The sequence below is a fragment of the Cydia fagiglandana genome, chromosome 7 (genome assembly GCF_963556715.1).
Source record: "Cydia fagiglandana chromosome 7, ilCydFagi1.1, whole genome shotgun sequence".
Lineage (NCBI taxonomy): Eukaryota > Metazoa > Arthropoda > Insecta > Lepidoptera > Tortricidae > Cydia > Cydia fagiglandana.
The window spans coordinates 12,291,494-12,305,540 of record NC_085938.1 but is presented as its reverse complement, the minus strand read 5'-3'; the positions used below and the strand labels follow the sequence as shown (position 1 = coordinate 12,305,540).

General features: G+C 34.6%; 2 protein-coding genes across 3 annotated transcripts in view; both read left to right on the top strand.

Annotated features, from left to right (window-relative positions):
• Positions 1-14,047, top strand: part of LOC134665895 (uncharacterized) — a 286,141-nt gene that overhangs the window by 130,146 nt on the left and 141,948 nt on the right. The window lies entirely within an intron of this gene.
• LOC134665877 (GATA-binding factor C-like) overlaps positions 6,463-14,047 on the top strand; it is a 106,029-nt gene continuing 98,444 nt past the window's right edge. The window contains exon 1 of one of the 2 annotated variants that reach the window (XM_063522905.1): positions 6,463-6,736. The gene's annotated coding sequence lies outside the window, so the exon portion shown is untranslated. The remainder of the gene's footprint in view (positions 6,737-14,047) is intronic. The other variant, XM_063522906.1, reaches the window with a different exon arrangement.

Here is a 14,047-nt window from a genome sequence, read left to right as displayed (position 1 = left end):
GATAAATCCACCCTTGACGCGAGAATATTGGGCGAGTCTGTTACAACGGCGCTGCGCTCAAAAGTCATGAATTGGAAAATCTGAGCCATTGGAGATTTAACCACACGAGCAGCTGCGTCAGTTTCCACGAGAACTTAAAGCCTCATCTTTCAATCCACCCGAGCGACCAACATTCGCAATGCCATAAAAACTATTCTGTCCCATCACCGAACTCCTTTTGTCTTTTATCTATCCTCAATCAGTGTTTACATATTTAGACGGCTTGCTCCACGTCATAATAATGTCCCTATTAGAGTACAAAGCGAGATTTTCAAAGAAGCAACAGCAAAAAATGACAAAAATATCTACGCCGAGCGCAGAGATTACACGAGAGCAAGGCCATCTGTGGATATTGAGACCGTCTCACACGAGATAGCTTATCGGTCGATCTTGACTCGGATTCTGTGAAGAAAAAGCGAGAGAAAAGGCTCCTATTTATAGATGAAGAGCCATAGAGTACTGAGCCACAATCGCATTACCTCGCCCGACGTCAAACCTAAACGATGATTTGAATTTCCATTGTTTATGGTGGCAGACATGTGTCAAAGTTCGATTGGAATTTAAATTCGGCTTCTTTGTTATTTTCTTTTTTTTGTTGAGTTGTAAACATGGGACGGTGATGTTCCAATTTGGTTACTTGCTATGCTGATGGAAGGCTGGTATCTATGACTTCTCTCTTGTTGGGATGATGTTTTTGACGTCGGTATGCTGTGGATTGTTATGAATCATGTTCCAAGTTAGGCGGTTGGTTGTTGTTTAACATTTTTGTCTGAGAGCTAAGTACGTTACGTATTCAATATAATAGTAGATGGCACGTAGAAAAGTAGGTTGGGTGTCCAACTGTGTTTGCTAGCGGTGTATATCTATGGTTGATGTACCTATACCTACTACACCCGCGTTTCCAAAAGACGGAACATCAAAGGTCGCAGAACATCTGCTAAATTACCAAACTCGAGTCAGCAGCGAGCGAGGGCGCGGCACAAAGCGACTACCATTTTGTTCCGACACTTTTCAAAATTGGAACGTGACGGTTGCAAGCGCTCTCCGCTCTGAGACAATGACATGAAAAGGAAAAATGTAAACGGCCCTATTTAAAATAGGACCATTGCAGCAACTAATATTTTATATCATGATAGTACAGCAAGCGAATAATGTTGTTTACCACAAGTTATTCCGGGTTCATAGAGTTCAGAATGGGGTGCAATGAAAGTGGGAGTTGCGTCGTTTTACCGCCGAGGGCGGTTAATTTGAAAGTGCGTTCTTGAACCCTTTCAGAGGCATTGTATCTTTGTGCGCTTTGTACGAGAGATGGTTTATCTGCGTAGGGAGGTACTACATAAGTGCTGTTTTTTCATTCCGTAATGCTTTTACATTTCAAAGGGGTTAAATATTATTCAGTCTGTCTGGCTCGCCGCTTAGAAAACGAGTGGGTGTCGCGGGACTGAGAAATTGGTATTATATTTTTAGAATAAATGCTGTTTTAAATTGCTAGTAATGAATGCCTACCTACTAAAATTACTAATATACACTGGCGATCCAGCAAATGGTCCATCAATTGCGTTGTAGTATACCACGTGTCCCAAAATTTAACGATAAGCTGGCACCAGAAGATAGACCTGCTCATGACAACTCGAGGAAAAATTAGAACAAATAGAAAAAAAAATTGTAAAATTGTAGACATGGTCGTTAAACATACCACTAGGGGTGTCGATTTTCATTTTTTTTGTAATTCCATAATAAATTGAGATTTTTTTTTTTCTTTTTTTCCTCGAGTAGTCATGAGCAGGTCCGTCTTCTGGTGCCAGCTTATCGTTGAATTTTGGGAAACGTGGTATGTAGGGTAATTCCGTCAGTTTACCGTCCGGTGTCAGTTTCCGTCCACTTGACAAGCTTAGCAAATAAAACTTACATTTGATTTATAATTTGCTACATGCGTAATTTTTTTTTTATGTAGATAGATAAATTGTTTAGATATTAAGGATTGCATTAAGTTCAAATTTGTGCAGCAATGACGGTTTATATTCAAATCTCGTCTAGTGGACGCAAACTAGCGCAATGACCCTGTAAGTAGTAGGTATAAATAGATTAAAAACTTGACAAACTTGTAGGTAGGTATTTATCTTCAATGATCCAAAATTATCGTGAAATCGCAATAAAACACCCACCCACATTTCATGACTTCAGTAACAAACATTATAGATATAGAGCACACACCCGCGCAAAAACCCGCCCCACTAACCCCTCAACCCCTCAAGACGCAAGACGGCATCCCCGGTGATTTACACACACCCCTATAAATCTGTCTGGCGCAGCACTATCTCGAGCGCTACGGTAATGGTCGTTGCACAACACTAGCTAAGCTTGAATCTGCTTACAACTAAATCTACATTCAGTGACTTAGTATACCTAAGGGTGGTATTACATCTGTCCAATATCTTTGTCCAATGTCAGTGCATCTCACTCTCTGGGCCCGATTCGGATTTTGAAATAGACATCTATTAGATATCTTTTAGACATCACCGAGATACGATAAGGATATATTTAAGATCGAACCTGTCAAATTTGACATTTGCGCGATTCTGGAGATACTTGAACGATTTCCACAGGATATGACTTAGAGATCCAATTCACATCTAATAGATATCTTACTCTATCTAACGTAAAAGTGACATTGGTTGCCCGAATTGCGCTGCAAAAGAGAACTAGTATACGTGTCGTCTCTTGTGAATATCTTGAAGTTCGAATACGGCAGTCAGTGACTTAGTATACACGTAAGGGTGGTATTACATCTGTCCAATATCTTTGTCCAATGTCAGTGCATCTCACTCTCTCTAAGCAAAATGTGAGACAAAATACACATTGGTCAAAGACATTGCACAGGTGGAATATCACCCTAAGCACATAATAAGTACCTTAGTATTTCATATTACCAGTGATCGGACAAATCATCGCAACTCTATCAAAAATCATTTATATCTCAAAATAGGACAAGATTTAAGTATTAATAAACTCATATTATGTACACAGTACCTATCTTTATAAAATTTCCAGATTATAGGTACTCAAAAACTGCAATTCAAAATTGTTAAAAAATGTACCATTTTCCATACTAAATTTATTTTTTCAATAAATTGTCCGAATTCTGCATATTACAAAACGGATAATGCTTGATTCCGCTCCTACTTCACCCTGCGACAGAAAATTGAGTACAGATTATCAGAATTTCAGTTCGATTAGCGACGCGATGAAATAAAGTTCAAATATATAGGTATGTATATTCGACCAGATTCGAGCTTTAAAACAGGTCAATTAATAGATCTAGAAACTATATGGCTTAGATATGTCAGTGACGTCAGTGTCAAATGTGACGTTTCTTCAAACAGAAACGTCACGTTACTATTAAGTCCATTTTCTGGACCAGCTATAGTGCCCAGTCATGGTTAGTAGGTTAGGTTATCCATTAATTACCGGACATCGCGATATACACGGTGTAACACGAGGAAACCGAATAATTTTAACAGCGTACCTATTTCTGATCAGATTTAGAGACAAAAATGTCCTATAAACTTTTTTGAATTACGCCATGTTGTTTCAGAGATAATATTAATTAAAAAAAAAACATTTTTTTATTGTTACATAGTGTAAAAGGCCTTTTTGATGGTGACGTTGCTGCTATGGGACGTAGTCTAAATATCCTTATTGATAGATGTCAAAAGTGACAAGTAACACTTTGCAAAAAGTGTGTTTTACGAAAAAAAAAGTAAAAATCTATTTTAAGTGACCAATAAAATTTATTTTTTATGTACAAATACGTTAAAAAAATTAAAAAACCTAAACAAAAATTTTTTTTTTGGCGAAATTGACCTAAACTCTTTTTACATTATTTCCTTTTTTGACCTCAGAAATTCGTGGTTAAAATTAATTGGTTTCCTCATGTTACACTGTGTATGTCTCACTGAAGGACACAAACCCCTCTTTCATTGTAGTACCTACAGGGTTCGTGGACATCACACACACCTGACAAGTCTTTGAATTCCTCTGCAAACTATTATCATACCAATTTTTAAAAAAGGGTTTAATTACTGGATTAGGTACAGCATCTAAAGTAGGTACCTAATTTCAAAATTAGCAATAACCTAAACTTTTTTTGTGATGGCATTAAGTTTAAGGTTCAAAAGTAATAAACCTTCAAATTCTGTGACTGTATGTAGATACATTAGAGGCAGGTACCTAGAGTTGGACTAAGAAAAGTTTGCAGCGATTTTGATAGCCAACGCAGTGCAAGTGTTATTTATACGTCATAATTTCATAAAAGTGTGACGTTTGAAATAACTCTTGCACTGCGTGGGCTATCAAAATCGCTGCAGACTTTTCTTGGTCTAACTCTAATAAAATCTAACATTATTAAATTAACATAATATTGCATGCCTTCGAAAGTAAAGGTAGGATAGAGACATTGAGTAATTATCTTATATGAAACCTTTGTAAGACATTTGTAAGCCCATAACCATGTAATAAAACACTATAAGGTAGAGTAGGCATTACTAGAATGATCTCTACCATCATTCTAAGCCTATGAAGACAAATAAAATCATGATATTGTAATAGGTAGGTATTAGGTAGGTAAAAAAAAAATGACGAAGCCTGTTGCGGATATCATCATTGGTTTGTTTTGGACGAAGCATGTTGCGGATTTGCATTTGTAGCCACCTGACGAAGCCTGCGTTGTGGATATCCTAATTAAAAATTTGATCATAATTTTATAGATGTTAAATAAAGATGATTTTCCTATAGGTAGGTAAGTATGTATTTAAATTGACGGATTTGTCAGCAATGCAATGCTTCACTTCTGCACATTCTGCACCTTTAATTTCCACATTTTAATCTTAAATTGATCACTTAGTACCAGGTCAAATTATAATAGCCATGTTTTTAACTACCTAATCATTAAAAATATACCGAAAACTTCCAATTAATAGATGGATACCTAAATCTAGTAATAAAACATGTCCAATATAAAGTTAGAAGATAGTTAAGTTTTATAATTGCTAAGATGAGTAATAGGCAAAGTTGGCAAAGTAGGTAATAGGTAGTTAAATGAGTAGGTAGCTATTATGGTGGTAATATATCTACTAGGTACCTATAAAATGTCTATTAATAACCCCCCGTATTCATAAAACTCAGCATTCTCAGATACATCATACAAAACTCTTTTCACCCACCAGCTCGGAAAGGCTTATACTTTGCACTTCGAAAACGAATAGCAAAGTTGCATTTTATCCACATGTGGGGCAAAGTAATCAAATGCAAATTTTGATTTGTTTTCTTATGTTTGCTGGTAGAATTGACTTTTAAATGATGATTTTGGATGATAGATATTTAATAACATTCATTTGGACTTGATTTGGTTTGATTTTGTTTGATATTTTACATTTAATATTTGCTTCGGGTTCGTGAGGTGAAAAATTTTGTGTTTCACGCGGGGGCAAATTTTGTTTAACCGTCGTGCTTTGAAACCCTCGCAACGCTCAAGATTCCATTTTTCGAACCACTCTTTACGCTCGTGGTTCAATTTTGGAATCTTTCGCTTGATCGGGTATCAATATTAACACGAACGTCAAAATGACGGGTAGGGACAAACGATTATTAACGGCTTCTTAGATTTGACAGACGTTTATGAATAACGCCATAAATAGGCAATTTGTTACCTACAACAATAACATAATTTAAATAAGGTATAAACAGCCGTTAATTAGTACCTACTTAGGTAGCCCAAAAATAGAATCCAGCTTTCCAGAGTTGTCAAAACTAATATGTCATTGTAAGTGTAAATTCTGACAAAAGTAGACGTAGCCCAGTTATGGTCTGTTAGTCTGACGACTCGAATAGGCCCCTAAGTACATAGGTAGATATCTAAAACTGTAAAACATTAAAAAAGTAGGCAAGTAAATAGTTACTTGCCTACTTTTTTAATGTTTTACAGTTTTAGATATCTAGTCAGATAGATTTCCTATCAGATTTAATAAGATCGTTTGATCTTATCGCGCTATTCAATAAAATTTTGCTCTATTAATAATTAATTACCTACGTGATGGCAAAAATTATAGTACCTATCAATATCATTCAGATAATTGTTTAAAGTCATCCGGCATCCATGACAAAATTATAAAAGTGCTTCCATTGTAGCCACCGTCATCCATCAAGAGCGCCGCGCGACTAAACGCACACTATCGCACTCCCGCCCAAAAAGAGAAAAAGAAAATTTAAAAAGCAAACACTCCCATTCCAACGGCAAACCCCGCCCACCTAGGCCGCCCGTGGGTGAAAAGGACCAATCGGGTGACTCGTAGAGCCGAACGGCGGTTGGAAATGCCGAGTAGAGCCGAGGGAGGCCGATCGTGCGCGAACAACAAAAAGTGTTGGGACTGGTTTAGTGTCGGGCCGCGTCCCAACGACGCCGCTCCCCGGTCGCTGTTCGGTGCGCAAGCGCATACTTACACACTGTTTTGTTATTCCAAATTCTAATTACGAACGGATCAAACAATACATCTCAGTACTTGTGTGTGATGAATTTTTAATTGATGAAAATGAAACTGCAAGCGGCATGGAGCGCATGATTTCAGTGTGTTTTCTATACTCAGTGATAACCAGTGATTGTGATCGACAAAGTGATTCGCATTTGATAAGGGAAATACAGGTATATATTATATAAACATAATGTAAATTAAGTACGGTTCCATGTAGACGATCTTATCATCCGATAAGAATCAATAACACTAGGGAAAAGGATGACATTGACAATCTACATTTTCATCTTAATACAGATCTTTATCATAGGTATCATAAGTATCTCATTAAAATAAAACAACGCTTTGGTTGCTAATAGTAGAAGGGAATATATTTCATCTTATTGGTATGAATATTTATTTAGGTACAACAATTTATGTATTTCAAATTAATAAATCTAACCTACAGGTAGGTATCACTGATAAAAATCAGGTAGATAGGTATGATACTACTCAATAGTTACAAGTTTAATCAATTAGATGGATTATTAACGTAGTATTTCAATTGGTATTTATATGTTATACACTGCTCTACCGTAGAGATGATTTTATTTGTAAATTACAAGCAACAGCGTTTCGCTCCTGTGCGGCGCCCGACGGTAAGGAAAATTAGTTGTAGAAGCATAACGTTATTCACTTGTTTATATATGCTTATGCTTTTATGAAAATATTTATGTTTATGTTTTTATCAAGCTAGGATGAATAGGTTAGTTTAGGTACAACTAACGTAGGTACTTTATTTGTTTTGTTTATCCTAATTAGAATATTGATATCAAACAACAATATAGCTATTAGCATTACAATTAGGCAGTGATATCGGTACCTATAATAAATAAAATAATTACTTATTATTACTTATAATTACGATTTTAATAATGTGGGTATTTATTAATACCTAGCTATTCCCTTTACAAGAACAGGAGGTTTACCTGGTAAAATCACCAATATCTAAATCATCTAAAAATAATCATAATCATAATGTTGAACTTGTAGGTACCTATGTAAATAGGTACGACATAACAAGGACATTTGAAATTATGTTTAAGTACACGAAATTATATTTTTTATATATAAAAAATCCCTAGATGCGATACGGACTATACCTACCATGCATTATGAACATTGCTTACTTACAAATAAAGAAAAATAATGAAATCAATAAACTGATTACTTGACTAAAATACTGTAGGAAGGTAGTAGATATCTACCATAACTAGTAGGTAGTTTAGTTATATACATTGCCATTGCAACGCCAGCTGGTAAATATATACCAAATATATAAACCTCTTTAAAAATAGTTACTATCCAAAATGCTAAAAAAAGTTCCAGTAACACCCAGATAACGAGGTTTATCTTGACTTTTAAGCATGTTGATAATATAGATATCATAATAAATCACGACCATCGAAAAGATATCGTCTATTTGCGTAAACAGATTAAGTATATGTTGAAATAACAAGTGTAACAAAATATCGGTAGCTACCTATGTGGAGTTAGGCAAAGTATCAAGATACATAATTGAATAAGATGAACAAGTATACTCATGTTTTGGTTTGATAAGTTACATTGGTTAATTTTAATCATAAAACATACTGAAATCTTTTGTGCTTAGTTTCACATATACCTATATATTAAAAAAAAAATTTTCTTTAGTTCTATCTGGTATAAAGTGTCATTCTATGGAATTTGCTAACTATGTAAACAAAAGTCACTAGTAAATTGATCATTTTTGACAATTTCAATATGGCGGTTTGTTTAGTTAGCAAGTTCTATAGAATGACGGTAAACATGTCACTTAAAATGTGGTAATAAACTAATAAAGTAGAGACTGTTAGGTTATTTCTAATCAAATAGAGTTCTAAGTTAAATAGGTACCTACCCATGTGTTGAGTATTAAGGTAAATACATAAAATTAAATGTTAAGCAGGTAGGTAAGTACATAAATAAAAGTCAATAAATATACTTTTAGGATTTATTATGTCTGGATAATAATTCATGATAAATAAATATAATGTTTTAGCACTCAAATTGAATATGCTTTATCTAGTAAGATAAGTAATATCAATTAATCAATCTAACGAAGACAGATTTATGAAATAAAAATGCCAAAAAGAAAAAGCTTTATCTGCAATGTTATCTACACGTGTTTCAAACGATCGGCGTAGAATAGTTGTAGGTATATTGATTTAAGTAGGCATACACAATTAATTAATTATAATCAAAGCTTTATAAGAAGCCACTTGTACTAGTTAAAAATGCGGCGCAAAGGACTGAAAATCAAAACGATTGTTAGGACTTCTTATACCAGGATACAATCTATAGGTATATATATTCGGGTGAATTGTTGCCATGGTTACGGTCGCCTGTGTCACTTCTAAAACTCTGGTTTTATGGTAGGTATTTCAAATACTTATACATTTTTATGGCAGTTCTAAGCATTTGTTATTGCCATTTACTTACTTTACTTAGCACATTAGTAGAATGTAGTTAGGTACTACATAACATTTCTTCCAATAAACCGTACTACTATTGTCGCCTGGCTGATGGGACAGAAAAACAAAAAACCGGGCAAGTGCGAGTCGGACTCGCGTACGAAGGGTTCCGTACCATAATGCAAAAAAAAAACAAAAAAAAGCAAAAAGAAAACGGTCACCCATCCAAGTACTGACCCCTCCCGACGTTGCTTAACTTTGGTCAAAAATCACGTTTGTTGTATGGGAGCCCCATTTAAATCTTTATTTTATTCTGTTTTTAGTATTTGTTGTTATAGCGGCAACAGAAATACATCATCTGTGAAAATTTCAACTGTCTAGCTATCACGGTTCGTGAGATACAGCCTGGTGACAGACGGACGGACGGACGGACGGACGGACGGACGGACGGACGGACGGACGGACGGACGGACAGCGAAGTCTTAGTAATAGGGTCCCGTTTTACCCTTTGGGTACGGAACCCTAAAAACCAGCTGATATATAAAGGCTCCGCGGCAATAGCTGCCTAAAGGTGACAGTCCATTTCCAACGACAGCTGCATTACTGTTCATTTTACTATGGAAATTCACGCGTATTCGGGAAACGAGATAATCACAAGATCTAGAGACGATATAAGTAGAGATCAACTAGATTTACATTAGATATCGACTAAATGTGACTTGGATATCTAAGTCATAACTTGTCGAAATCGTTCAAGAGGACCTCCAGAATCGCGGAAACGTCAAATTTGACATATCTATCTTACAAATATCTTTAAATTATCCATATCGTAACTTATTGATGTCTAGTAGAGATCTAATTCATTTCCCGAATCGAGCCGATTGACAATAACAGCGACGCGTTCAGTACTAGGAGTAGGGTTGCCAGATCAAAAGGCGCTATTATCGGGAAACAATATCAGTTTTTCGGGATTTTGGGCCTTAAGTCGGGAATGTAGTTTTACATTCAAATTATAGTAATTGTATTAAAAACAACGATATTTTACATTATTGGCACTATGTCAGCTCGCTCGTTCGACGACAGTTCGGAACTTGAAATTATTGTATTATAACGTGAAGCTGTTTTTCGGGAAAGTTTACACTTTGTCGGGAATCGGGAACACATGCTAAAAATCGGGAGAATCCCGCCAAATCCCGACCATCTGGCAACCCTAACTAGGAGCGCAGCTGCGGATAGAAATGGAATGTTGCCATAATACCAGTGGCGGATTTGCAGTCTTTGCCGCCCTAGGCCCCAAGCCTTGTAGCCGCCCCTTTCTCAGCATCAGCACCCGTCATATTGACTACATTTAGATCAGGCAACGAAAAGATATATTACCTTTTTTTGAGAATTCGTTGTCTGGCCTAATTTTGAGTAATTTTTTGTTATCATCAGCGAATTTTTTGTCTCAATTTGCCGCCCCTAATATCTCGCCGCCCTAGGCCCGGGCCTACTGTGCCTTATGGGAAATCCGCCACTGCATAATACATCCTTTTTTAACTAAATGATTTTTCAGCTTTATATCAATTCAAAATATTTGTATGCCAACAGCAACTCAGTTATAAATAAAATAACGATATGTAAAAGCTATATCGAATGCCAATGTCAATGTCATCCCACACAGTTTTCCGAGAAGCCAGCGAGGCTCCGAGCTCGCATTGGTCGACGAACGCAGTTCCAAATTTGAATGCGGCGCAAGATGCGCAAACGCCGATCGATTAGATTCCGATAAGCTTGTGTGTTATATAATGTTTGAGACGTCCGCCGGATATAGCTATAGGTAGGTACAGTTATGAATATCTGGCCATGTACAAAAAAGTACACGTTTATTTACTAAACCTCAAAATCGTTATGATCGAATGAATCAAGAATATTGTGAGCGGAAAATTATAAAAAAAATAGGTACCCATTATTGTAAAATAAGCACACGTTTAAAAGGACACCAAATGATTTAAAGAGCTATATTTTGTTTTTAACAATAAAAAATTAGATGCTAACCTCACTCAGTGTGTGACAGGCAAGATTGGTTTGGTTATGTCAACTAAATGGTAATATTTTGTCATTTTCCAGTTGATATCTTTCATAATGATTGGCATTTTGTACCAGGTTCACTAAGGACATGTAGGTGGGTAGGTAGGTACTGTATATGTAATATCATAGGTACCTACTTAATATACCTAACAGATGGGCAAATAAAATTTGACACATGTGGTTACATTTAGTACACTTATGCAATTATTAACTTTAACATGGGTCTTAAGTTTTAAATTTTTAATACTTTAATGACAAAAATTGCTTTAATGTACAATACGCACTCTAACACAATTACATTAATATTTTTATTTATTTCACCTATATCTATCAATCTAGCCATCTATCTTATTAAGTTTCATGTAAAATCTACCAATGTTATTATGTTGAACGTAGCTAAGCAATAGCACTAATCGATGATACATTATCTATCAATAAAACAAAAAGACGCATTTTAACCAATTATGCGAAAGAGGTTTAAAATTGATACTATTACCGTTTTAATCCATTGATGATCGATCCAAACAATTAATTAATATTCAAACAATTTGCTAAACACCAATCAACATCGTATTAAACGCATTTCAATATAGAAATAAATCAAAGACCGTATAAATTATTCAAGCCGTTTAAGGCAGCCATCATCAGCCCTATCGGTTCATGTCTTTTTTTTTTATTTAAAATTTTCTTTTATCATAGGTTAGCAGTTTTAAATCTTTAATTAGTCTATGTACAAGTTTTCATAGCCATTTTAGGGCATGATTACACTAATGAAAAAAAAAAAGAAAAAAATATTTAGGGCATTGCTATACATATGTACTAAAAAGCCTTTTTTTAAATTGACAGTTGACATGGCTGTTTTTAAAAGACGATGGGATCTGTGCTAAAATCATTTCTGAATCAAAATACTAACTAAAGACTCGATATTTCAAAAGTTATAATTGACAAGAAGGTTGGTGGGCAGTAGGCACTCGGTGTGACCCAGTGTCCGGGTTCTGCTAATCCAACTTCCAGCTGTGGTTTTAAGAAGGCTTACCCGCTCTTTGTCTCTATAGAGAGCTCAGCCTATTATTATGACAACTTGAAACGCTTATCGAATGAACGATACTTTTACGGTTTCCTGTTTGGAGTCATCAATAAGGTCAGAGAGATGAGTTGTAATGATGCTGGAAAGTAAAAAAAATAAAAAAGTTGTGGTAGAATTATTGATTAGGAATGGTACCTACCTATTAAATTTATTTAACAAAATATTACTTGTATATATCAAAATAAAAAAATAGATAGGCCTTGCTGAAAAATAAATCTTTAAATTAGGTACCTATAGCTTAAACTTTTTATTGCTTTACAAATTGTAGTATATTTAAGTACCTACATAAGGTAATACTAATAAAAACAAATTATGTATAAATATCTTCAGAATTAATTTTATTGATTATGAACATACCGGGTGTGGTCTGTAACACGAGCCAAAAGTAAAACTGTAGGCTGTACTTCCTCATACTGACCAACATTTGTTCAGCAACCGTTAAAAATAACTTATGTCTTGATTTTTAATACCTACACTTTAAAGTTTAATTCTAAGATGCAATGTATTGCGAATTTTGTTATGTTTAATGCGTGACAAGCAACGTCAATCAAAATGATAACAGACGTACATACATTGTAGATAATATTTAATTTGTATGAAAAACAGGAAGCTTTGACTTCATATTTTTTAAGGTATTTTTTAACAAGAATTATTTTTTATTAGTAGTTAATAACATAAAATGTATGTCACCGTTTGAGGTCGAGTCCACACCCGGTATATCTATTTATCTTAAATATTTATCTGTCCTGTATTTAGAATAGATAGTTAGCTTTTTGTAACAAATGAAAGAATTCAAACGAGAAAAATAATACACTCCTCTTTTTTTTTTACTAATCTATATGTACATAACTAAAACTCATTTTTAAGGTTTTAAGTACATATCTCACGGTATATTTTGGTTTAAACATTGATGCTAAATAAAATAGTAAGTATATAAAATATTGTATACTATGTACTTACTTTAAAATGTTTTGCGAAGTAAACATGTTAATCTAAAAATATTGTATACTTTTAAAATCTATAAAAGTAAAAAAAGAAAAGTACCTAATACGAAAAAGATAAGATGTCCTAAAAATTGTTACAAATCGTATAACCGAGGCGTTATAAAGCCACGTGTGACGCTATCAGCTTATTAAGATTAGGGATGCTCCAATTAAGATAATTGATTCTTACGGACCTCCCGTCGGATGTCGGATGGACAAAAAACAAGAGAAAAAAACTTCGGTGTGTTTATTTACGAGTATATGAGGACATACAAACATAACTAGAGGTAACTAAGTAAAAGTTTGAAAAAAAAATAGGGGTCGGCTTAAGTAGGTAGGTAAGTACATTGATTTTTAACTGAAAAGGCACAGAATAGCAGAATAGAATAAATACTGGGTCATAAATGTCAGAACTTATTTACTTAATATAGGATTATAGCTGGTTATTAATGCATACATGCATTGGAAAGTTTTTTCATATACTTCATTTGTATAAGTAGGTAGGTAATGTTATATTTTTAAACATGTTTTACCATAACAACTATATATAATGGCCATGATGCCATGAATCAGAATTTCTGTAGGTAATTACATAAATTGAAACCATTTGACATGATAGTAGTAATTTACATCTAGGTATAGTAAAATACTAGGCGTACCAGTTTTTATAACACCTGACATATTTAATATTAAATTGGTATAAAAATCAAATAAGCGTGCTTAAACTACGGCAAAATTTTCTTTACATTTTGTCACGCATGAAAACCGTACACGTGGCATATTGTCTGCCACTTAGCGCGAAAACCGCCTCAAGAAAATAATCGTATTCATAAAATAATAAACAATTTACGGCAGTGGGTGTAAAATCAC